A 26123-nucleotide genomic window follows, 5' to 3' on the forward strand; every position below is an offset into this window, starting at 1 on the left:
TAGTGAATATGTAGATAAACACATACATATACACTAAACGATCAGTAAAATAAAATTTGAAGAAAAAAAATCAATATGAAATGTGTTTAACACATACATTTGGTTTGACACGAAACCGCGCAAATATAAACATGTTGCAAATAAAATTATTAGAACATGTATATAATTTGTTGACAGAAGATTTAGAATGTCAAAATTTTTTTTATTTTAGTGTTCAGTTTGGACACATTGTAAAGTAAAAACGCAGTATTATATATGAAAGCGTTAAAAAATATGGCCCAAATTATTAAACTGATTATACTCAAAACATATATTTTATAGTTGGTATTGATTATGATACAAATTCTCCAGGTGTGAATATCAATACTTGACAATAGATAGCGCTGAGCGCTGCACGTCATATTGGAAAAAAAACTTATTAGATTATATTATGAAGATTTGATGGATTTACTTAAGCGGGAAGGAAATTTTTTAGCGGCAAAAACACTTTTTGATTGAAAAAATTAAACTGAGCAACTGCGCTTAACAAATTGTTCAAGAAGAAGAGGGAAATCATATATGAAATATTAATATGGAAAGAAGAATAAGATTACGTACTTTAAACACTCATATAACTTGCAAAATATGTGGAGGCTACTTCATTGATGCAACCACAGTCACTGAATGTTTACATACATGTAAGTCTCGAGAGTATTTAATTTTATATATCGGGAATTTGAATTGAATATTTTTCAAAACAAAGTTTTTATTGAAAAAATTAAACACACAACATAATTTTAGTTTGCAAAAGTTGTTTAGTAAAACACTTGGAAGAAAAGAAAACTTGTCCGACATGCGAGAATGTTATTCATCAGTCACATCCATTGCAATATATAAGTTTTTGTATTAAGTATATAAACTAGTACCGAATCTGCAAGAAAGTGCGTTGATATATTTTGCATTTTAATATGAACTTTTTGAAAAGAAATATTTCTTTTTAGATGAAATGAAGAGGGAAAGAGATTTTTATAGAAGTCGTAATATAGCTTGTCCAAAAGATTTACTACAGAATCATGAAGATGATGATGACAAGGTTAATGAAGCACATGCTGAATCCGGCTATCATAGTTTAGATGAGCTAGTTAATGTTTGTTTAGAGTGTAGTAGTAACAATTTAAAAAATTTGCAATGAAGGTTTTCTAGGTGTAGTTCTCAATCAACTATCACTCATTTAAAGAAATTTTTAGCAAAAAAAAGTTTTAAATGGAATAGAAAAATATAGAGAGGTATAAATCTTTTTCAATATCAAAATAGGCATAACAAATCTCAATGACCAATGATTTGAGACCTTGAAAACGTGAAAGTATGTGAATTAAAATTAGCACTTTGTGCAGAAAATCGCGAATATATATATGTACGCATTTAAATTTATTGTCAAGTTTTATTTTAGTTAAAATAAATTTAAGGGCTCTTTGAAAATTAATATAATTGAGAATTGACATATTCTGTTTTGCCTAATATTTTGAAATATTTGTGAAATTTCAAATAATTATTTATTTTTTAGATTGATATTTTATGCAATGAAGAACTTTTGGGTAAAAATCATACATTAAAATTTGTATATGTTACCCGACGGCGTTTTTTAAATTGTTTTTAAAAATAAATATAGTGATCAATATAATGTATAACTCAGAATATTAAGGCAAAATAATATAAGTTTAAGATATATTCATGTATATTAATGAATTTAATGTACAAAGTGGTCCGTAACTGGTGTTAAAGCATTCGTGGGGTGATTCCTCAGATACTCGTGTTTTAATCAATTATTTTTGTACCAATAGTAGCATTTTAAATTAAGTTTTTTAATAATCACTTGAAAATAAAAAAAATTACATTAATTTCGTTTAGTTTTACAATTTATATTTTATAATATTAAACATAAAGCTTAAAAAAACAAAATTTTTATTTGCAAATAATAATGTTTTCATTTTGAAAAATAAAAATGCAAATTTTTTGAATGATGAAACGGGTTAGTACGTTTCCAATTTTTATATCTTTCAAAATGTGAGTAATTTAAGGAAGATTTTTTTCGTGCTTTCGTTCTAATTTTGGAATTTTAATTTTTTATATTATTTTGCCAATTTTTTCGAAAACTTTACTTGTTTTTTTTTAGTATAATTATTATAAAACCAATCCATATGTATTTTATTTGAATCTAACAGACTATGTTTGTGCTTGGATTCTATGATTCTTACAATTTATTATACTTTGCTTTTTTATTGACAGCTACATAAACATAAATTACTTTGTGTGCATTTATTTTGTGGTCGTTTATACCTCACTAAAAAATATGGGAAAATATTAATAAAAAGTTAGAATACGTACACATACATAAGTGTGAATGTAATAAAGGCATTAAAATTGTAAAACTTACATATTTTAAAAGCTTTTTAAGTATGAAATCCCTTTTGTTTTTTAAAATGGATATGTATGCAAATAAAATACATATGTACGTGTCTAATTTATAGCTTAAATTTGTTGGTCATTTAGTGAATATGTAGATAAACACATACATATACACTAAACGATCAGTAAAATAAAATTTGAAGAAAAAAAATCAATATGAAATGTGTTTAACACATACATTTGGTTTGACACGAAACCGCGCAAATATAAACATGTTGCAATGAAGGTTTTCTAGGTGTAGTTCTCAATCAACTATCACTCATTTAAAGAAATTTTTAGCAAAAAAAAGTTTTAAATGGAATAGAAAAATATAGAGAGGTATAAATCTTTTTCAATATCAAAATAGGCATAACAAATCTCAATGACCAATGATTTGAGACCTTGAAAACGTGAAAGTATGTGAATTAAAATTAGCACTTTGTGCAGAAAATCGCGAATATATATATGTACGCATTTAAATTTATTGTCAAGTTTTATTTTAGTTAAAATAAATTTAAGGGCTCTTTGAAAATTAATATAATTGAGAATTGACATATTCTGTTTTGCCTAATATTTTGAAATATTTGTGAAATTTCAAATAATTATTTATTTTTTAGATTGATATTTTATGCAATGAAGAACTTTTGGGTAAAAATCATACATTAAAATTTGTATATGTTACCCGACGGCGTTTTTTAAAATGTTTTTAAAAATAAATATAGTGATCAATATAATGTATAACTCAGAATATTAAGGCAAAATAATATAAGTTTAAGATATATTCATGTATATTAATGAATTTAATGTACAAAGTGGTCCGTAACTGGTGTTAAAGCATTCGTGGGGTGATTCCTCAGATACTCGTGTTTTAATCAATTATTTTTGTACCAATAGTAGCATTTTAAATTAAGTTTTTTAATAATCACTTGAAAATAAAAAAAATTACATTAATTTCGTTTAGTTTTACAATTTATATTTTATAATATTAAACATAAAGCTTAAAAAAACAAAATTTTTATTTGCAAATAATAATGTTTTCATTTTGAAAAATAAAAATGCAAATTTTTTGAATGATGAAACGGGTTAGTACGTTTCCAATTTTTATATCTTTCAAAATGTGAGTAATTTAAGGAAGATTTTTTTCGTGCTTTCGTTCTAATTTTGGAATTTTAATTTTTTATATTATTTTGCCAATTTTTTCGAAAACTTTACTTGTTTTTTTTTAGTATAATTATTATAAAACCAATCCATATGTATTTTATTTGAATCTAACAGACTATGTTTGTGCTTGGATTCTATGATTCTTACAATTTATTATACTTTGCTTTTTTATTGACAGCTACATAAACATAAATTACTTTGTGTGCATTTATTTTGTGGTCGTTTATACCTCACTAAAAAATATGGGAAAATATTAATAAAAAGTTAGAATACGTACACATACATAAGTGTGAATGTAATAAAGGCATTAAAATTGTAAAACTTACATATTTTAAAAGCTTTTTAAGTATGAAATCCCTTTTGTTTTTTAAAATGGATATGTATGCAAATAAAATACATATGTACGTGTCTAATTTATAGCTTAAATTTGTTGGTCATTTAGTGAATATGTAGATAAACACATACATATACACTAAACGATCAGTAAAATAAAATTTGAAGAAAAAAAATCAATATGAAATGTGTTTAACACATACATTTGGTTTGACACGAAACCGCGCAAATATAAACATGTTGCAAATAAAATTATTAGAACATGTATATAATTTGTTGACAGAAGATTTAGAATGTCAAAATTTTTTTTATTTTAGTGTTCAGTTTGGACACATTGTAAAGTAAAAACGCAGTATTATATATGAAAGCGTTAAAAAATATGGCCCAAATTATTAAACTGATTATACTCAAAACATATATTTTATAGTTGGTATTGATTATGATACAAATTCTCCAGGTGTGAATATCAATACTTGACAATAGATAGCGCTGAGCGCTGCACGTCATATTGGAAAAAAAACTTATTAGATTATATTATGAAGATTTGATGGATTTACTTAAGCGGGAAGGAAATTTTTTAGCGGCAAAAACACTTTTTGATTGAAAAAATTAAACTGAGCAACTGCGCTTAACAAATTGTTCAAGAAGAAGAGGGAAATCATATATGAAATATTAATATGGAAAGAAGAATAAGATTACGTACTTTAAACACTCATATAACTTGCAAAATATGTGGAGGCTACTTCATTGATGCAACCACAGTCACTGAATGTTTACATACATGTAAGTCTCGAGAGTATTTAATTTTATATATCGGGAATTTGAATTGAATATTTTTCAAAACAAAGTTTTTATTGAAAAAATTAAACACACAACATAATTTTAGTTTGCAAAAGTTGTTTAGTAAAACACTTGGAAGAAAAGAAAACTTGTCCGACATGCGAGAATGTTATTCATCAGTCACATCCATTGCAATATATAAGTTTTTGTATTAAGTATATAAACTAGTACCGAATCTGCAAGAAAGTGCGTTGATATATTTTGCATTTTAATATGAACTTTTTGAAAAGAAATATTTCTTTTTAGATGAAATGAAGAGGGAAAGAGATTTTTATAGAAGTCGTAATATAGCTTGTCCAAAAGATTTACTACAGAATCATGAAGATGATGATGACAAGGTTAATGAAGCACATGCTGAATCCGGCTATCATAGTTTAGATGAGCTAGTTAATGTTTGTTTAGAGTGTAGTAGTAACAATTTAAAAAATTTGCAATGAAGGTTTTCTAGGTGTAGTTCTCAATCAACTATCACTCATTTAAAGAAATTTTTAGCAAAAAAAAGTTTTAAATGGAATAGAAAAATATAGAGAGGTATAAATCTTTTTCAATATCAAAATAGGCATAACAAATCTCAATGACCAATGATTTGAGACCTTGAAAACGTGAAAGTATGTGAATTAAAATTAGCACTTTGTGCAGAAAATCGCGAATATATATATGTACGCATTTAAATTTATTGTCAAGTTTTATTTTAGTTAAAATAAATTTAAGGGCTCTTTGAAAATTAATATAATTGAGAATTGACATATTCTGTTTTGCCTAATATTTTGAAATATTTGTGAAATTTCAAATAATTATTTATTTTTTAGATTGATATTTTATGCAATGAAGAACTTTTGGGTAAAAATCATACATTAAAATTTGTATATGTTACCCGACGGCGTTTTTTAAATTGTTTTTAAAAATAAATATAGTGATCAATATAATGTATAACTCAGAATATTAAGGCAAAATAATATAAGTTTAAGATATATTCATGTATATTAATGAATTTAATGTACAAAGTGGTCCGTAACTGGTGTTAAAGCATTCGTGGGGTGATTCCTCAGATACTCGTGTTTTAATCAATTATTTTTGTACCAATAGTAGCATTTTAAATTAAGTTTTTTAATAATCACTTGAAAATAAAAAAAATTACATTAATTTCGTTTAGTTTTACAATTTATATTTTATAATATTAAACATAAAGCTTAAAAAAACAAAATTTTTATTTGCAAATAATAATGTTTTCATTTTGAAAAATAAAAATGCAAATTTTTTGAATGATGAAACGGGTTAGTACGTTTCCAATTTTTATATCTTTCAAAATGTGAGTAATTTAAGGAAGATTTTTTTCGTGCTTTCGTTCTAATTTTGGAATTTTAATTTTTTATATTATTTTGCCAATTTTTTCGAAAACTTTACTTGTTTTTTTTTAGTATAATTATTATAAAACCAATCCATATGTATTTTATTTGAATCTAACAGACTATGTTTGTGCTTGGATTCTATGATTCTTACAATTTATTATACTTTGCTTTTTTATTGACAGCTACATAAACATAAATTACTTTGTGTGCATTTATTTTGTGGTCGTTTATACCTCACTAAAAAATATGGGAAAATATTAATAAAAAGTTAGAATACGTACACATACATAAGTGTGAATGTAATAAAGGCATTAAAATTGTAAAACTTACATATTTTAAAAGCTTTTTAAGTATGAAATCCCTTTTGTTTTTTAAAATGGATATGTATGCAAATAAAATACATATGTACGTGTCTAATTTATAGCTTAAATTTGTTGGTCATTTAGTGAATATGTAGATAAACACATACATATACACTAAACGATCAGTAAAATAAAATTTGAAGAAAAAAAATCAATATGAAATGTGTTTAACACATACATTTGGTTTGACACGAAACCGCGCAAATATAAACATGTTGCAAATAAAATTATTAGAACATGTATATAATTTGTTGACAGAAGATTTAGAATGTCAAAATTTTTTTTATTTTAGTGTTCAGTTTGGACACATTGTAAAGTAAAAACGCAGTATTATATATGAAAGCGTTAAAAAATATGGCCCAAATTATTAAACTGATTATACTCAAAACATATATTTTATAGTTGGTATTGATTATGATACAAATTCTCCAGGTGTGAATATCAATACTTGACAATAGATAGCGCTGAGCGCTGCACGTCATATTGGAAAAAAAACTTATTAGATTATATTATGAAGATTTGATGGATTTACTTAAGCGGGAAGGAAATTTTTTAGCGGCAAAAACACTTTTTGATTGAAAAAATTAAACTGAGCAACTGCGCTTAACAAATTGTTCAAGAAGAAGAGGGAAATCATATATGAAATATTAATATGGAAAGAAGAATAAGATTACGTACTTTAAACACTCATATAACTTGCAAAATATGTGGAGGCTACTTCATTGATGCAACCACAGTCACTGAATGTTTACATACATGTAAGTCTCGAGAGTATTTAATTTTATATATCGGGAATTTGAATTGAATATTTTTCAAAACAAAGTTTTTATTGAAAAAATTAAACACACAACATAATTTTAGTTTGCAAAAGTTGTTTAGTAAAACACTTGGAAGAAAAGAAAACTTGTCCGACATGCGAGAATGTTATTCATCAGTCACATCCATTGCAATATATAAGTTTTTGTATTAAGTATATAAACTAGTACCGAATCTGCAAGAAAGTGCGTTGATATATTTTGCATTTTAATATGAACTTTTTGAAAAGAAATATTTCTTTTTAGATGAAATGAAGAGGGAAAGAGATTTTTATAGAAGTCGTAATATAGCTTGTCCAAAAGATTTACTACAGAATCATGAAGATGATGATGACAAGGTTAATGAAGCACATGCTGAATCCGGCTATCATAGTTTAGATGAGCTAGTTAATGTTTGTTTAGAGTGTAGTAGTAACAATTTAAAAAATTTGCAATGAAGGTTTTCTAGGTGTAGTTCTCAATCAACTATCACTCATTTAAAGAAATTTTTAGCAAAAAAAAGTTTTAAATGGAATAGAAAAATATAGAGAGGTATAAATCTTTTTCAATATCAAAATAGGCATAACAAATCTCAATGACCAATGATTTGAGACCTTGAAAACGTGAAAGTATGTGAATTAAAATTAGCACTTTGTGCAGAAAATCGCGAATATATATATGTACGCATTTAAATTTATTGTCAAGTTTTATTTTAGTTAAAATAAATTTAAGGGCTCTTTGAAAATTAATATAATTGAGAATTGACATATTCTGTTTTGCCTAATATTTTGAAATATTTGTGAAATTTCAAATAATTATTTATTTTTTAGATTGATATTTTATGCAATGAAGAACTTTTGGGTAAAAATCATACATTAAAATTTGTATATGTTACCCGACGGCGTTTTTTAAATTGTTTTTAAAAATAAATATAGTGATCAATATAATGTATAACTCAGAATATTAAGGCAAAATAATATAAGTTTAAGATATATTCATGTATATTAATGAATTTAATGTACAAAGTGGTCCGTAACTGGTGTTAAAGCATTCGTGGGGTGATTCCTCAGATACTCGTGTTTTAATCAATTATTTTTGTACCAATAGTAGCATTTTAAATTAAGTTTTTTAATAATCACTTGAAAATAAAAAAAATTACATTAATTTCGTTTAGTTTTACAATTTATATTTTATAATATTAAACATAAAGCTTAAAAAAACAAAATTTTTATTTGCAAATAATAATGTTTTCATTTTGAAAAATAAAAATGCAAATTTTTTGAATGATGAAACGGGTTAGTACGTTTCCAATTTTTATATCTTTCAAAATGTGAGTAATTTAAGGAAGATTTTTTTCGTGCTTTCGTTCTAATTTTGGAATTTTAATTTTTTATATTATTTTGCCAATTTTTTCGAAAACTTTACTTGTTTTTTTTTAGTATAATTATTATAAAACCAATCCATATGTATTTTATTTGAATCTAACAGACTATGTTTGTGCTTGGATTCTATGATTCTTACAATTTATTATACTTTGCTTTTTTATTGACAGCTACATAAACATAAATTACTTTGTGTGCATTTATTTTGTGGTCGTTTATACCTCACTAAAAAATATGGGAAAATATTAATAAAAAGTTAGAATACGTACACATACATAAGTGTGAATGTAATAAAGGCATTAAAATTGTAAAACTTACATATTTTAAAAGCTTTTTAAGTATGAAATCCCTTTTGTTTTTTAAAATGGATATGTATGCAAATAAAATACATATGTACGTGTCTAATTTATAGCTTAAATTTGTTGGTCATTTAGTGAATATGTAGATAAACACATACATATACACTAAACGATCAGTAAAATAAAATTTGAAGAAAAAAAATCAATATGAAATGTGTTTAACACATACATTTGGTTTGACACGAAACCGCGCAAATATAAACATGTTGCAAATAAAATTATTAGAACATGTTTATAATTTGTTGACAGAAGATTTAGTATGTCAAAATTTTTTTATTTTAGTGTTCAGTGTGGACATATATTGTAAAGTAAAATTTATAGTCTTATGTTTCGATATGAAATTGTAGTAGATATCGTCTAAATACTGAAATTGTTATGGAATAAAAATTTTTTTAACCAATTTTTGTAATTTTTTAGCGGCAAAAACACTTTTTCATTGAATTTGCTTTTTTTGAAAATTCATATATTTTGAATTCAACATACTTTTTTATATTTTAAACATGTTTTAGAAGCTACATAATAAGAGAGAGATCATGATTGTGAACAGGGAAATTAAGTCCGTAAATATTTTAGATTTAAAATTTCACCAAAATAATAAAACGTAAAACAAATATATGTGGTTTCACATAATTTAAGAGAGAAAAATTTGGAAAACCTGCCAAATTGGTTCGTCTTTATAAACATTTAGAAGAAAACGGAAAGAAAAATTTAAGCTGAGCAACGGCGCTTAACAAATTGTTCAAGAAGAAGAGGGAAATCATATATGAAATATTAATATGGAAAGAAGAATAAGATTACGTACTTTAAACACTCATATAACTTGCAAAATATGTGGAGGCTACTTCATTGATGCAACCACAGTCACTGAATGTTTACATACATGTAAGTCTCGAGAGTATTTAATTTTATATATCGGGAATTTGAATTGAATATTTTTCAAAACAAAGTTTTTATTGAAAAAATTAAACACACAACATAATTTTAGTTTGCAAAAGTTGTTTAGTAAAAAACTTGGAAGAAAAGAAAACTTGTCCGACATGCGAGAATGTTATTCATCAGTCACATCCATTGCAATATATAAGTTTTTGTATTAAGTATATAAACTAGTACCGAATCTGCAAGAAAGTGCGTTGATATATTTTGCATTTTAATATGAACTTTTTGAAAAGAAATATTTCTTTTTAGATGAAATGAAGAGGGAAAGAGATTTTTATAGCTTGTCCAAAAGATTTACTACAGAATAATGAAGATGATGATGACAAGGTTAATGAAGCACATGCTGAATCCGGCTATCATAGTTTAGATGAGCTAGTTAATGTTTGTTTAGAGTGTAGTAGTAACAATTTAAAAAATTTGCAATGAAGGTTTTCTAGGTGTAGTTCTCAATCAACTATCACTCATTTAAAGAAATTTTTAGCAAAAAAAAGTTTTAAATGGAATAGAAAAATATAGAGAGGTATAAATCTTTTTCAATATCAAAATAGGCATAACAAATCTCAATGACCAATGATTTGAGACCTTGAAAACGTGAAAGTATGTGAATTAAAATTAGCACTTTGTGCAGAAAATCGCGAATATATATATGTACGCATTTAAATTTATTGTCAAGTTTTATTTTAGTTAAAATAAATTTAAGGGCTCTTTGAAAATTAATATAATTGAGAATTGACATATTCTGTTTTGCCTAATATTTTGAAATATTTGTGAAATTTCAAATAATTATTTATTTTTTAGATTGATATTTTATGCAATGAAGAACTTTTGGGTAAAAATCATACATTAAAATTTGTATATGTTACCCGACGGCGTTTTTTAAATTGTTTTTAAAAATAAATATAGTGATCAATATAATGTATAACTCAGAATATTAAGGCAAAATAATATAAGTTTAAGATATATTCATGTATATTAATGAATTTAATGTACAAAGTGGTCCGTAACTGGTGTTAAAGCATTCGTGGGGTGATTCCTCAGATACTCGTGTTTTAATCAATTATTTTTGTACCAATAGTAGCATTTTAAATTAAGTTTTTTAATAATCACTTGAAAATAAAAAAAATTACATTAATTTCGTTTAGTTTTACAATTTATATTTTATAATATTAAACATAAAGCTTAAAAAAACAAAATTTTTATTTGCAAATAATAATGTTTTCATTTTGAAAAATAAAAATGCAAATTTTTTGAATGATGAAACGGGTTAGTACGTTTCCAATTTTTATATCTTTCAAAATGTGAGTAATTTAAGGAAGATTTTTTTCGTGCTTTCGTTCTAATTTTGGAATTTTCATTTTTTATATTATTTTGCCAATTTTTTCGAAAACTTTACTTGTTTTTTTTTAGTATAATTATTATAAAACCAATCCATATGTATTTTATTTGAATCTAACAGACTATGTTTGTGCTTGGATTCTATGATTCTTACAATTTATTATACTTTGCTTTTTTATTGACAGCTACATAAACATAAATTACTTTGTGTGCATTTATTTTGTGGTCGTTTATACCTCACTAAAAAATATGGGAAAATATTAATAAAAAGTTAGAATACGTACACATACATAAGTGTGAATGTAATAAAGGCATTAAAATTGTAAAACTTACATATTTTAAAAGCTTTTTAAGTATGAAATCCCTTTTGTTTTTTAAAATGGATATGTATGCAAATAAAATACATATGTACGTGTCTAATTTATAGCTTAAATTTGTTGGTCATTTAGTGAATATGTAGATAAACACATACATATACACTAAACGATCAGTAAAATAAAATTTGAAGAAAAAAAATCAATATGAAATGTGTTTAACACATACATTTGGTTTGACACGAAACCGCGCAAATATAAACATGTTGCAAATAAAATTATTAGAACATGTTTATAATTTGTTGACAGAAGATTTAGTATGTCAAAATTTTTTTATTTTAGTGTTCAGTGTGGACATATATTGTAAAGTAAAATTTATAGTCTTATGTTTCGATATGAAATTGTAGTAGATATCGTCTAAATACTGAAATTGTTATGGAATAAAAATTTTTTTAACCAATTTTTGTAATTTTTTAGCGGCAAAAACACTTTTTCATTGAATTTGCTTTTTTTGAAAATTCATATATTTTGAATTCAACATACTTTTTTATATTTTAAACATGTTTTAGAAGCTACATAATAAGAGAGAGATCATGATTGTGAACAGGGAAATTAAGTCCGTAAATATTTTAGATTTAAAATTTCACCAAAATAATAAAACGTAAAACAAATATATGTGGTTTCACATAATTTAAGAGAGAAAAATTTGGAAAACCTGCCAAATTGGTTCGTCTTTATAAACATTTAGAAGAAAACGGAAAGAAAAATTTAAGCTGAGCAACGGCGCTTAACAAATTGTTCAAGAAGAAGAGGGAAATCATATATGAAATATTAATATGGAAAGAAGAATAAGATTACGTACTTTAAACACTCATATAACTTGCAAAATATGTGGAGGCTACTTCATTGATGCAACCACAGTCACTGAATGTTTACATACATGTAAGTCTCGAGAGTATTTAATTTTATATATCGGGAATTTGAATTGAATATTTTTCAAAACAAAGTTTTTATTGAAAAAATTAAACACACAACATAATTTTAGTTTGCAAAAGTTGTTTAGTAAAAAACTTGGAAGAAAAGAAAACTTGTCCGACATGCGAGAATGTTATTCATCAGTCACATCCATTGCAATATATAAGTTTTTGTATTAAGTATATAAACTAGTACCGAATCTGCAAGAAAGTGCGTTGATATATTTTGCATTTTAATATGAACTTTTTGAAAAGAAATATTTCTTTTTAGATGAAATGAAGAGGGAAAGAGATTTTTATAGCTTGTCCAAAAGATTTACTACAGAATAATGAAGATGATGATGACAAGGTTAATGAAGCACATGCTGAATCCGGCTATCATAGTTTAGATGAGCTAGTTAATGTTTGTTTAGAGTGTAGTAGTAACAATTTAAAAAATTTGCAATGAAGGTTTTCTAGGTGTAGTTCTCAATCAACTATCACTCATTTAAAGAAATTTTTAGCAAAAAAAAGTTTTAAATGGAATAGAAAAATATAGAGAGGTATAAATCTTTTTCAATATCAAAATAGGCATAACAAATCTCAATGACCAATGATTTGAGACCTTGAAAACGTGAAAGTATGTGAATTAAAATTAGCACTTTGTGCAGAAAATCGCGAATATATATATGTACGCATTTAAATTTATTGTCAAGTTTTATTTTAGTTAAAATAAATTTAAGGGCTCTTTGAAAATTAATATAATTGAGAATTGACATATTCTGTTTTGCCTAATATTTTGAAATATTTGTGAAATTTCAAATAATTATTTATTTTTTAGATTGATATTTTATGCAATGAAGAACTTTTGGGTAAAAATCATACATTAAAATTTGTATATGTTACCCGACGGCGTTTTTTAAATTGTTTTTAAAAATAAATATAGTGATCAATATAATGTATAACTCAGAATATTAAGGCAAAATAATATAAGTTTAAGATATATTCATGTATATTAATGAATTTAATGTACAAAGTGGTCCGTAACTGGTGTTAAAGCATTCGTGGGGTGATTCCTCAGATACTCGTGTTTTAATCAATTATTTTTGTACCAATAGTAGCATTTTAAATTAAGTTTTTTAATAATCACTTGAAAATAAAAAAAATTACATTAATTTCGTTTAGTTTTACAATTTATATTTTATAATATTAAACATAAAGCTTAAAAAAACAAAATTTTTATTTGCAAATAATAATGTTTTCATTTTGAAAAATAAAAATGCAAATTTTTTGAATGATGAAACGGGTTAGTACGTTTCCAATTTTTATATCTTTCAAAATGTGAGTAATTTAAGGAAGATTTTTTTCGTGCTTTCGTTCTAATTTTGGAATTTTCATTTTTTATATTATTTTGCCAATTTTTTCGAAAACTTTACTTGTTTTTTTTTAGTATAATTATTATAAAACCAATCCATATGTATTTTATTTGAATCTAACAGACTATGTTTGTGCTTGGATTCTATGATTCTTACAATTTATTATACTTTGCTTTTTTATTGACAGCTACATAAACATAAATTACTTTGTGTGCATTTATTTTGTGGTCGTTTATACCTCACTAAAAAATATGGGAAAATATTAATAAAAAGTTAGAATACGTACACATACATAAGTGTGAATGTAATAAAGGCATTAAAATTGTAAAACTTACATATTTTAAAAGCTTTTTAAGTATGAAATCCCTTTTGTTTTTTAAAATGGATATGTATGCAAATAAAATACATATGTACGTGTCTAATTTATAGCTTAAATTTGTTGGTCATTTAGTGAATATGTAGATAAACACATACATATACACTAAACGATCAGTAAAATAAAATTTGAAGAAAAAAAATCAATATGAAATGTGTTTAACACATACATTTGGTTTGACACGAAACCGCGCAAATATAAACATGTTGCAAATAAAATTATTAGAACATGTTTATAATTTGTTGACAGAAGATTTAGTATGTCAAAATTTTTTTATTTTAGTGTTCAGTGTGGACATATATTGTAAAGTAAAATTTATAGTCTTATGTTTCGATATGAAATTGTAGTAGATATCGTCTAAATACTGAAATTGTTATGGAATAAAAATTTTTTTAACCAATTTTTGTAATTTTTTAGCGGCAAAAACACTTTTTCATTGAATTTGCTTTTTTTGAAAATTCATATATTTTGAATTCAACATACTTTTTTATATTTTAAACATGTTTTAGAAGCTACATAATAAGAGAGAGATCATGATTGTGAACAGGGAAATTAAGTCCGTAAATATTTTAGATTTAAAATTTCACCAAAATAATAAAACGTAAAACAAATATATGTGGTTTCACATAATTTAAGAGAGAAAAATTTGGAAAACCTGCCAAATTGGTTCGTCTTTATAAACATTTAGAAGAAAACGGAAAGAAAAATTTAAGCTGAGCAACGGCGCTTAACAAATTGTTCAAGAAGAAGAGGGAAATCATATATGAAATATTAATATGGAAAGAAGAATAAGATTACGTACTTTAAACACTCATATAACTTGCAAAATATGTGGAGGCTACTTCATTGATGCAACCACAGTCACTGAATGTTTACATACATGTAAGTCTCGAGAGTATTTAATTTTATATATCGGGAATTTGAATTGAATATTTTTCAAAACAAAGTTTTTATTGAAAAAATTAAACACACAACATAATTTTAGTTTGCAAAAGTTGTTTAGTAAAAAACTTGGAAGAAAAGAAAACTTGTCCGACATGCGAGAATGTTATTCATCAGTCACATCCATTGCAATATATAAGTTTTTGTATTAAGTATATAAACTAGTACCGAATCTGCAAGAAAGTGCGTTGATATATTTTGCATTTTAATATGAACTTTTTGAAAAGAAATATTTCTTTTTAGATGAAATGAAGAGGGAAAGAGATTTTTATAGCTTGTCCAAAAGATTTACTACAGAATAATGAAGATGATGATGACAAGGTTAATGAAGCACATGCTGAATCCGGCTATCATAGTTTAGATGAGCTAGTTAATGTTTGTTTAGAGTGTAGTAGTAACAATTTAAAAAATTTGCAATGAAGGTTTTCTAGGTGTAGTTCTCAATCAACTATCACTCATTTAAAGAAATTTTTAGCAAAAAAAAGTTTTAAATGGAATAGAAAAATATAGAGAGGTATAAATCTTTTTCAATATCAAAATAGGCATAACAAATCTCAATGACCAATGATTTGAGACCTTGAAAACGTGAAAGTATGTGAATTAAAATTAGCACTTTGTGCAGAAAATCGCGAATATATATATGTACGCATTTAAATTTATTGTCAAGTTTTATTTTAGTTAAAATAAATTTAAGGGCTCTTTGAAAATTAATATAATTGAGAATTGACATATTCTGTTTTGCCTAATATTTTGAAATATTTGTGAAATTTCAAATAATTATTTATTTTTTAGATTGATATTTTATGCAATGAAGAACTTTTGGGTAAAAATCATACATTAAAATTTGTATATGTTACCCGACGGCGTTTTTTAAATTGTTTTTAAAAATAAATATAGTGATCAATATAATGTATAACTCAGAATATTAAGGCAAAATAATATAAGTTTAAGATATATTCATGTATATTAATGAATTTAATGTACAAAGTGGTCCGTAACTGGTGTTAAAGCATTCGTGGGGTGATTCCTCAGATACTCGTGTTTTAATCAATTATTTTTGTACCAATAGTAGCATTTTAAATTAAGTTTTTTAATAATCACTTGAAAATAAAAAAAATTACATTAATTTCGTTTAGTTTTACAATTTATATTTTATAATATTAAACATAAAGCTTAAAAAAACAAAATTTTTATTTGCAAATAATAATGTTTTCATTTTGAAAAATAAAAATGCAAATTTTTTGAATGATGAAACGGGTTAGTACGTTTCCAATTTTTATATCTTTCAAAATGTGAGTAATTTAAGGAAGATTTTTTTCGTGCTTTCGTTCTAATTTTGGAATTTTCATTTTTTATATTATTTTGCCAATTTTTTCGAAAACTTTACTTGTTTTTTTTTAGTATAATTATTATAAAACCAATCCATATGTATTTTATTTGAATCTAACAGACTATGTTTGTGCTTGGATTCTATGATTCTTACAATTTATTATACTTTGCTTTTTTATTGACAGCTACATAAACATAAATTACTTTGTGTGCATTTATTTTGTGGTCGTTTATACCTCACTAAAAAATATGGGAAAATATTAATAAAAAGTTAGAATACGTACACATACATAAGTGTGAATGTAATAAAGGCATTAAAATTGTAAAACTTACATATTTTAAAAGCTTTTTAAGTATGAAATCCCTTTTGTTTTTTAAAATGGATATGTATGCAAATAAAATACATATGTACGTGTCTAATTTATAGCTTAAATTTGTTGGTCATTTAGTGAATATGTAGATAAACACATACATATACACTAAACGATCAGTAAAATAAAATTTGAAGAAAAAAAAATCAATCTGAAATGTGTTTAACACATACATTGATTTGAAACGAAAACGCGTGAATATAAACATGTTGCAAATAAAATTATTAGAACATAATATGTTTGTGATTTGTTGACACAAGATTTACTATGTCCAATTTTTTTTTATTTTAGTGTTCAGTTTAGACACATGTTGTAAAGCAAAAACGCAGTATTATATATGAAAGCGTTAAAAAATATGGCCCAAATTATTAAGCTGATTATACTTAAAACATATATTTTATAGTTGGTATTGATTATGATACAAATTCTCCAGGTGTGAATATCAATACTTGACAATAGATAGCGCTGAGCGCTGCACGTCATATTGGAAAAAAACTTATTAGATTATATTATGAAGATTTGATGGATTTACTTAAGCGGGAAGGAAATTTTTTAGCGGCAAAAACACTTTTTGATTGAAAAAATTAAACTGAGCAACTGCGCTTAACAAATTGTTCAAGAAGAAGAGGGAAATCATATATGAAATATTAATATGGAAAGAAGAATAAGATTACGTACTTTAAACACTCATATAACTTGCAAAATATGTGGAGGCTACTTCATTGATGCAACCACAGTCACTGAATGTTTACATACATGTAAGTCTCGAGAGTATTTAATTTTATATATCGGGAATTTGAATTGAATATTTTTCAAAACAAAGTTTTTATTGAAAAAATTAAACACACAACATAATTTTAGTTTGCAAAAGTTGTTTAGTAAAAAACTTGGAAGAAAAGAAAACTTGTCCGACATGCGAGAATGTTATTCATCAGTCACATCCATTGCAATATATAAGTTTTTGTATTAAGTATATAAACTAGTACCGAATCTGCAAGAAAGTGCGTTGATATATTTTGCATTTTAATATGAACTTTTTGAAAAGAAATATTTCTTTTTAGATGAAATGAAGAGGGAAAGAGATTTTTATAGCTTGTCCAAAAGATTTACTACAGAATAATGAAGATGATGATGACAAGGTTAATGAAGCACATGCTGAATCCGGCTATCATAGTTTAGATGAGCTAGTTAATGTTTGTTTAGAGTGTAGTAGTAACAATTTAAAAAATTTGCAATGAAGGTTTTCTAGGTGTAGTTCTCAATCAACTATCACTCATTTAAAGAAATTTTTAGCAAAAAAAAGTTTTAAATGGAATAGAAAAATATAGAGAGGTATAAATCTTTTTCAATATCAAAATAGGCATAACAAATCTCAATGACCAATGATTTGAGACCTTGAAAACGTGAAAGTATGTGAATTAAAATTAGCACTTTGTGCAGAAAATCGCGAATATATATATGTACGCATTTAAATTTATTGTCAAGTTTTATTTTAGTTAAAATAAATTTAAGGGCTCTTTGAAAATTAATATAATTGAGAATTGACATATTCTGTTTTGCCTAATATTTTGAAATATTTGTGAAATTTCAAATAATTATTTATTTTTTAGATTGATATTTTATGCAATGAAGAACTTTTGGGTAAAAATCATACATTAAAATTTGTATATGTTACCCGACGGCGTTTTTTAAATTGTTTTTAAAAATAAATATAGTGATCAATATAATGTATAACTCAGAATATTAAGGCAAAATAATATAAGTTTAAGATATATTCATGTATATTAATGAATTTAATGTACAAAGTGGTCCGTAACTGGTGTTAAAGCATTCGTGGGGTGATTCCTCAGATACTCGTGTTTTAATCAATTATTTTTGTACCAATAGTAGCATTTTAAATTAAGTTTTTTAATAATCACTTGAAAATAAAAAAAATTACATTAATTTCGTTTAGTTTTACAATTTATATTTTATAATATTAAACATAAAGCTTAAAAAAACAAAATTTTTATTTGCAAATAATAATGTTTTCATTTTGAAAAATAAAAATGCAAATTTTTTGAATGATGAAACGGGTTAGTACGTTTCCAATTTTTATATCTTTCAAAATGTGAGTAATTTAAGGAAGATTTTTTTCGTGCTTTCGTTCTAATTTTGGAATTTTCATTTTTTATATTATTTTGCCAATTTTTTCGAAAACTTTACTTGTTTTTTTTTAGTATAATTATTATAAAACCAATCCATATGTATTTTATTTGAATCTAACAGACTATGTTTGTGCTTGGATTCTATGATTCTTACAATTTATTATACTTTGCTTTTTTATTGACAGCTACATAAACATAAATTACTTTGTGTGCATTTATTTTGTGGTCGTTTATACCTCACTAAAAAATATGGGAAAATATTAATAAAAAGTTAGAATACGTACACATACATAAGTGTGAATGTAATAAAGGCATTAAAATTGTAAAACTTACATATTTTAAAAGCTTTTTAAGTATGAAATCCCTTTTGTTTTTTAAAATGGATATGTATGCAAATAAAATACATATGTACGTGTCTAATTTATAGCTTAAATTTGTTGGTCATTTAGTGAATATGTAGATAAACACATACATATACACTAAACGATCAGTAAAATAAAATTTGAAGAAAAAAAATCAATATGAAATGTGTTTAACACATACATTTGGTTTGACACGAAACCGCGCAAATATAAACATGTTGCAAATAAAATTATTAGAACATGTTTATAATTTGTTGACAGAAGATTTAGTATGTCAAAATTTTTTTATTTTAGTGTTCAGTGTGGACATATATTGTAAAGTAAAATTTATAGTCTTATGTTTCGATATGAAATTGTAGTAGATATCGTCTAAATACTGAAATTGTTATGGAATAAAAATTTTTTTAACCAATTTTTGTAATTTTTTAGCGGCAAAAACACTTTTTCATTGAATTTGCTTTTTTTGAAAATTCATATATTTTGAATTCAACATACTTTTTTATATTTTAAACATGTTTTAGAAGCTACATAATAAGAGAGAGATCATGATTGTGAACAGGGAAATTAAGTCCGTAAATATTTTAGATTTAAAATTTCACCAAAATAATAAAACGTAAAACAAATATATGTGGTTTCACATAATTTAAGAGAGAAAAATTTGGAAAACCTGCCAAATTGGTTCGTCTTTATAAACATTTAGAAGAAAACGGAAAGAAAAATTTAAGCTGAGCAACGGCGCTTAACAAATTGTTCAAGAAGAAGAGGGAAATCATATATGAAATATTAATATGGAAAGAAGAATAAGATTACGTACTTTAAACACTCATATAACTTGCAAAATATGTGGAGGCTACTTCATTGATGCAACCACAGTCACTGAATGTTTACATACATGTAAGTCTCGAGAGTATTTAATTTTATATATCGGGAATTTGAATTGAATATTTTTCAAAACAAAGTTTTTATTGAAAAAATTAAACACACAACATAATTTTAGTTTGCAAAAGTTGTTTAGTAAAAAACTTGGAAGAAAAGAAAACTTGTCCGACATGCGAGAATGTTATTCATCAGTCACATCCATTGCAATATATAAGTTTTTGTATTAAGTATATAAACTAGTACCGAATCTGCAAGAAAGTGCGTTGATATATTTTGCATTTTAATATGAACTTTTTGAAAAGAAATATTTCTTTTTAGATGAAATGAAGAGGGAAAGAGATTTTTATAGCTTGTCCAAAAGATTTACTACAGAATAATGAAGATGATGATGACAAGGTTAATGAAGCACATGCTGAATCCGGCTATCATAGTTTAGATGAGCTAGTTAATGTTTGTTTAGAGTGTAGTAGTAACAATTTAAAAAATTTGCAATGAAGGTTTTCTAGGTGTAGTTCTCAATCAACTATCACTCATTTAAAGAAATTTTTAGCAAAAAAAAGTTTTAAATGGAATAGAAAAATATAGAGAGGTATAAATCTTTTTCAATATCAAAATAGGCATAACAAATCTCAATGACCAATGATTTGAGACCTTGAAAACGTGAAAGTATGTGAATTAAAATTAGCACTTTGTGCAGAAAATCGCGAATATATATATGTACGCATTTAAATTTATTGTCAAGTTTTATTTTAGTTAAAATAAATTTAAGGGCTCTTTGAAAATTAATATAATTGAGAATTGACATATTCTGTTTTGCCTAATATTTTGAAATATTTGTGAAATTTCAAATAATTATTTATTTTTTAGATTGATATTTTATGCAATGAAGAACTTTTGGGTAAAAATCATACATTAAAATTTGTATATGTTACCCGACGGCGTTTTTTAAATTGTTTTTAAAAATAAATATAGTGATCAATATAATGTATAACTCAGAATATTAAGGCAAAATAATATAAGTTTAAGATATATTCATGTATATTAATGAATTTAATGTACAAAGTGGTCCGTAACTGGTGTTAAAGCATTCGTGGGGTGATTCCTCAGATACTCGTGTTTTAATCAATTATTTTTGTACCAATAGTAGCATTTTAAATTAAGTTTTTTAATAATCACTTGAAAATAAAAAAAATTACATTAATTTCGTTTAGTTTTACAATTTATATTTTATAATATTAAACATAAAGCTTAAAAAAACAAAATTTTTATTTGCAAATAATAATGTTTTCATTTTGAAAAATAAAAATGCAAATTTTTTGAATGATGAAACGGGTTAGTACGTTTCCAATTTTTATATCTTTCAAAATGTGAGTAATTTAAGGAAGATTTTTTTCGTGCTTTCGTTCTAATTTTGGAATTTTCATTTTTTATATTATTTTGCCAATTTTTTCGAAAACTTTACTTGTTTTTTTTTAGTATAATTATTATAAAACCAATCCATATGTATTTTATTTGAATCTAACAGACTATGTTTGTGCTTGGATTCTATGATTCTTACAATTTATTATACTTTGCTTTTTTATTGACAGCTACATAAACATAAATTACTTTGTGTGCATTTATTTTGTGGTCGTTTATACCTCACTAAAAAATATGGGAAAATATTAATAAAAAGTTAGAATACGTACACATACATAAGTGTGAATGTAATAAAGGCATTAAAATTGTAAAACTTACATATTTTAAAAGCTTTTTAAGTATGAAATCCCTTTTGTTTTTTAAAATGGATATGTATGCAAATAAAATACATATGTACGTGTCTAATTTATAGCTTAAATTTGTTGGTCATTTAGTGAATATGTAGATAAACACATACATATACACTAAACGATCAGTAAAATAAAATTTGAAGAAAAAAAATCAATATGAAATGTGTTTAACACATACATTTGGTTTGACACGAAACCGCGCAAATATAAACATGTTGCAAATAAAATTATTAGAACATGTTTATAATTTGTTGACAGAAGATTTAGTATGTCAAAATTTTTTTATTTTAGTGTTCAGTGTGGACATATATTGTAAAGTAAAATTTATAGTCTTATGTTTCGATATGAAATTGTAGTAGATATCGTCTAAATACTGAAATTGTTATGGAATAAAAATTTTTTTAACCAATTTTTGTAATTTTTTAGCGGCAAAAACACTTTTTCATTGAATTTGCTTTTTTTGAAAATTCATATATTTTGAATTCAACATACTTTTTTATATTTTAAACATGTTTTAGAAGCTACATAATAAGAGAGAGATCATGATTGTGAACAGGGAAATTAAGTCCGTAAATATTTTAGATTTAAAATTTCACCAAAATAATAAAACGTAAAACAAATATATGTGGTTTCACATAATTTAAGAGAGAAAAATTTGGAAAACCTGCCAAATTGGTTCGTCTTTATAAACATTTAGAAGAAAACGGAAAGAAAAATTTAAGCTGAGCAACGGCGCTTAACAAATTGTTCAAGAAGAAGAGGGAAATCATATATGAAATATTAATATGGAAAGAAGAATAAGATTACGTACTTTAAACACTCATATAACTTGCAAAATATGTGGAGGCTACTTCATTGATGCAACCACAGTCACTGAATGTTTACATACATGTAAGTCTCGAGAGTATTTAATTTTATATATCGGGAATTTGAATTGAATATTTTTCAAAACAAAGTTTTTATTGAAAAAATTAAACACACAACATAATTTTAGTTTGCAAAAGTTGTTTAGTAAAAAACTTGGAAGAAAAGAAAACTTGTCCGACATGCGAGAATGTTATTCATCAGTCACATCCATTGCAATATATAAGTTTTTGTATTAAGTATATAAACTAGTACCGAATCTGCAAGAAAGTGCGTTGATATATTTTGCATTTTAATATGAACTTTTTGAAAAGAAATATTTCTTTTTAGATGAAATGAAGAGGGAAAGAGATTTTTATAGCTTGTCCAAAAGATTTACTACAGAATAATGAAGATGATGATGACAAGGTTAATGAAGCACATGCTGAATCCGGCTATCATAGTTTAGATGAGCTAGTTAATGTTTGTTTAGAGTGTAGTAGTAACAATTTAAAAAATTTGCAATGAAGGTTTTCTAGGTGTAGTTCTCAATCAACTATCACTCATTTAAAGAAATTTTTAGCAAAAAAAAGTTTTAAATGGAATAGAAAAATATAGAGAGGTATAAATCTTTTTCAATATCAAAATAGGCATAACAAATCTCAATGACCAATGATTTGAGACCTTGAAAACGTGAAAGTATGTGAATTAAAATTAGCACTTTGTGCAGAAAATCGCGAATATATATATGTACGCATTTAAATTTATTGTCAAGTTTTATTTTAGTTAAAATAAATTTAAGGGCTCTTTGAAAATTAATATAATTGAGAATTGACATATTCTGTTTTGCCTAATATTTTGAAATATTTGTGAAATTTCAAATAATTATTTATTTTTTAGATTGATATTTTATGCAATGAAGAACTTTTGGGTAAAAATCATACATTAAAATTTGTATATGTTACCCGACGGCGTTTTTTAAATTGTTTTTAAAAATAAATATAGTGATCAATATAATGTATAACTCAGAATATTAAGGCAAAATAATATAAGTTTAAGATATATTCATGTATATTAATGAATTTAATGTACAAAGTGGTCCGTAACTGGTGTTAAAGCATTCGTGGGGTGATTCCTCAGATACTCGTGTTTTAATCAATTATTTTTGTACCAATAGTAGCATTTTAAATTAAGTTTTTTAATAATCACTTGAAAATAAAAAAAATTACATTAATTTCGTTTAGTTTTACAATTTATATTTTATAATATTAAACATAAAGCTTAAAAAAACAAAATTTTTATTTGCAAATAATAATGTTTTCATTTTGAAAAATAAAAATGCAAATTTTTTGAATGATGAAACGGGTTAGTACGTTTCCAATTTTTATATCTTTCAAAATGTGAGTAATTTAAGGAAGATTTTTTTCGTGCTTTCGTTCTAATTTTGGAATTTTCATTTTTTATATTATTTTGCCAATTTTTTCGAAAACTTTACTTGTTTTTTTTTAGTATAATTATTATAAAACCAATCCATATGTATTTTATTTGAATCTAACAGACTATGTTTGTGCTTGGATTCTATGATTCTTACAATTTATTATACTTTGCTTTTTTATTGACAGCTACATAAACATAAATTACTTTGTGTGCATTTATTTTGTGGTCGTTTATACCTCACTAAAAAATATGGGAAAATATTAATAAAAAGTTAGAATACGTACACATACATAAGTGTGAATGTAATAAAGGCATTAAAATTGTAAAACTTACATATTTTAAAAGCTTTTTAAGTATGAAATCCCTTTTGTTTTTTAAAATGGATATGTATGCAAATAAAATACATATGTACGTGTCTAATTTATAGCTTAAATTTGTTGGTCATTTAGTGAATATGTAGATAAACACATACATATACACTAAACGATCAGTAAAATAAAATTTGAAGAAAAAAAATCAATATGAAATGTGTTTAACACATACATTTGGTTTGACACGAAACCGCGCAAATATAAACATGTTGCAAATAAAATTATTAGAACATGTTTATAATTTGTTGACAGAAGATTTAGTATGTCAAAATTTTTTTATTTTAGTGTTCAGTGTGGACATATATTGTAAAGTAAAATTTATAGTCTTATGTTTCGATATGAAATTGTAGTAGATATCGTCTAAATACTGAAATTGTTATGGAATAAAAATTTTTTTAACCAATTTTTGTAATTTTTTAGCGGCAAAAACACTTTTTCATTGAATTTGCTTTTTTTGAAAATTCATATATTTTGAATTCAACATACTTTTTTATATTTTAAACATGTTTTAGAAGCTACATAATAAGAGAGAGATCATGATTGTGAACAGGGAAATTAAGTCCGTAAATATTTTAGATTTAAAATTTCACCAAAATAATAAAACGTAAAACAAATATATGTGGTTTCACATAATTTAAGAGAGAAAAATTTGGAAAACCTGCCAAATTGGTTCGTCTTTATAAACATTTAGAAGAAAACGGAAAGAAAAATTTAAGCTGAGCAACGGCGCTTAACAAATTGTTCAAGAAGAAGAGGGAAATCATATATGAAATATTAATATGGAAAGAAGAATAAGATTACGTACTTTAAACACTCATATAACTTGCAAAATATGTGGAGGCTACTTCATTGATGCAACCACAGTCACTGAATGTTTACATACATGTAAGTCTCGAGAGTATTTAATTTTATATATCGGGAATTTGAATTGAATATTTTTCAAAACAAAGTTTTTATTGAAAAAATTAAACACACAACATAATTTTAGTTTGCAAAAGTTGTTTAGTAAAACACTTGGAAGAAAAGAAAACTTGTCCGACATGCGAGAATGTTATTCATCAGTCACATCCATTGCAATATATAAGTTTTTGTATTAAGTATATAAACTAGTACCGAATCTGCAAGAAAGTGCGTTGATATATTTTGCATTTTAATATGAACTTTTTGAAAAGAAATATTTCTTTTTAGATGAAATGAAGAGGGAAAGAGATTTTTATAGCTTGTCCAAAAGATTTACTACAGAATAATGAAGATGATGATGACAAGGTTAATGAAGCACATGCTGAATCCGGCTATCATAGTTTAGATGAGCTAGTTAATGTTTGTTTAGAGTGTAGTAGTAACAATTTAAAAAATTTGCAATGAAGGTTTTCTAGGTG

General features: G+C 24.8%; 10 pseudogenes; all 10 read left to right on the top strand.

Annotated features, from left to right (window-relative positions):
- Nucleotides 1–235: 235 nt before the first annotated feature.
- LOC129616370 (polycomb group RING finger protein 3-like) lies at nucleotides 236–1636 on the top strand (annotated as a pseudogene).
- A 2623-nt stretch (nucleotides 1637–4259) lies between these two features.
- LOC129616371 (polycomb group RING finger protein 3-like) lies at nucleotides 4260–5660 on the top strand (annotated as a pseudogene).
- Nucleotides 5661–6785: 1125 nt separating this feature from the next.
- On the top strand, nucleotides 6786–8186 carry LOC129616372 (polycomb group RING finger protein 3-like; annotated as a pseudogene).
- Nucleotides 8187–9026: 840 nt separating this feature from the next.
- LOC129616373 (polycomb group RING finger protein 3-like) lies at nucleotides 9027–10831 on the top strand (annotated as a pseudogene).
- An 840-nt stretch (nucleotides 10832–11671) lies between these two features.
- LOC129616374 (polycomb group RING finger protein 3-like) lies at nucleotides 11672–13476 on the top strand (annotated as a pseudogene).
- An 840-nt stretch (nucleotides 13477–14316) lies between these two features.
- LOC129616375 (polycomb group RING finger protein 3-like) lies at nucleotides 14317–16121 on the top strand (annotated as a pseudogene).
- Nucleotides 16122–17429: 1308 nt separating this feature from the next.
- On the top strand, nucleotides 17430–18639 carry LOC129616376 (polycomb group RING finger protein 3-like; annotated as a pseudogene).
- Nucleotides 18640–19479: 840 nt separating this feature from the next.
- LOC129616378 (polycomb group RING finger protein 3-like) lies at nucleotides 19480–21284 on the top strand (annotated as a pseudogene).
- Nucleotides 21285–22124: 840 nt separating this feature from the next.
- LOC129616379 (polycomb group RING finger protein 3-like) lies at nucleotides 22125–23929 on the top strand (annotated as a pseudogene).
- An 840-nt stretch (nucleotides 23930–24769) lies between these two features.
- LOC129616380 (polycomb group RING finger protein 3-like) lies at nucleotides 24770–26111 on the top strand (annotated as a pseudogene).
- The last annotated feature ends 12 nt before the right edge of the window (nucleotides 26112–26123 follow it).

The sequence above is a fragment of the Condylostylus longicornis genome, unplaced genomic scaffold (genome assembly GCF_029603195.1).
Source record: "Condylostylus longicornis isolate FDR11 unplaced genomic scaffold, ASM2960319v2 ptg000190l, whole genome shotgun sequence".
NCBI lineage: Eukaryota > Metazoa > Arthropoda > Insecta > Diptera > Dolichopodidae > Condylostylus > Condylostylus longicornis.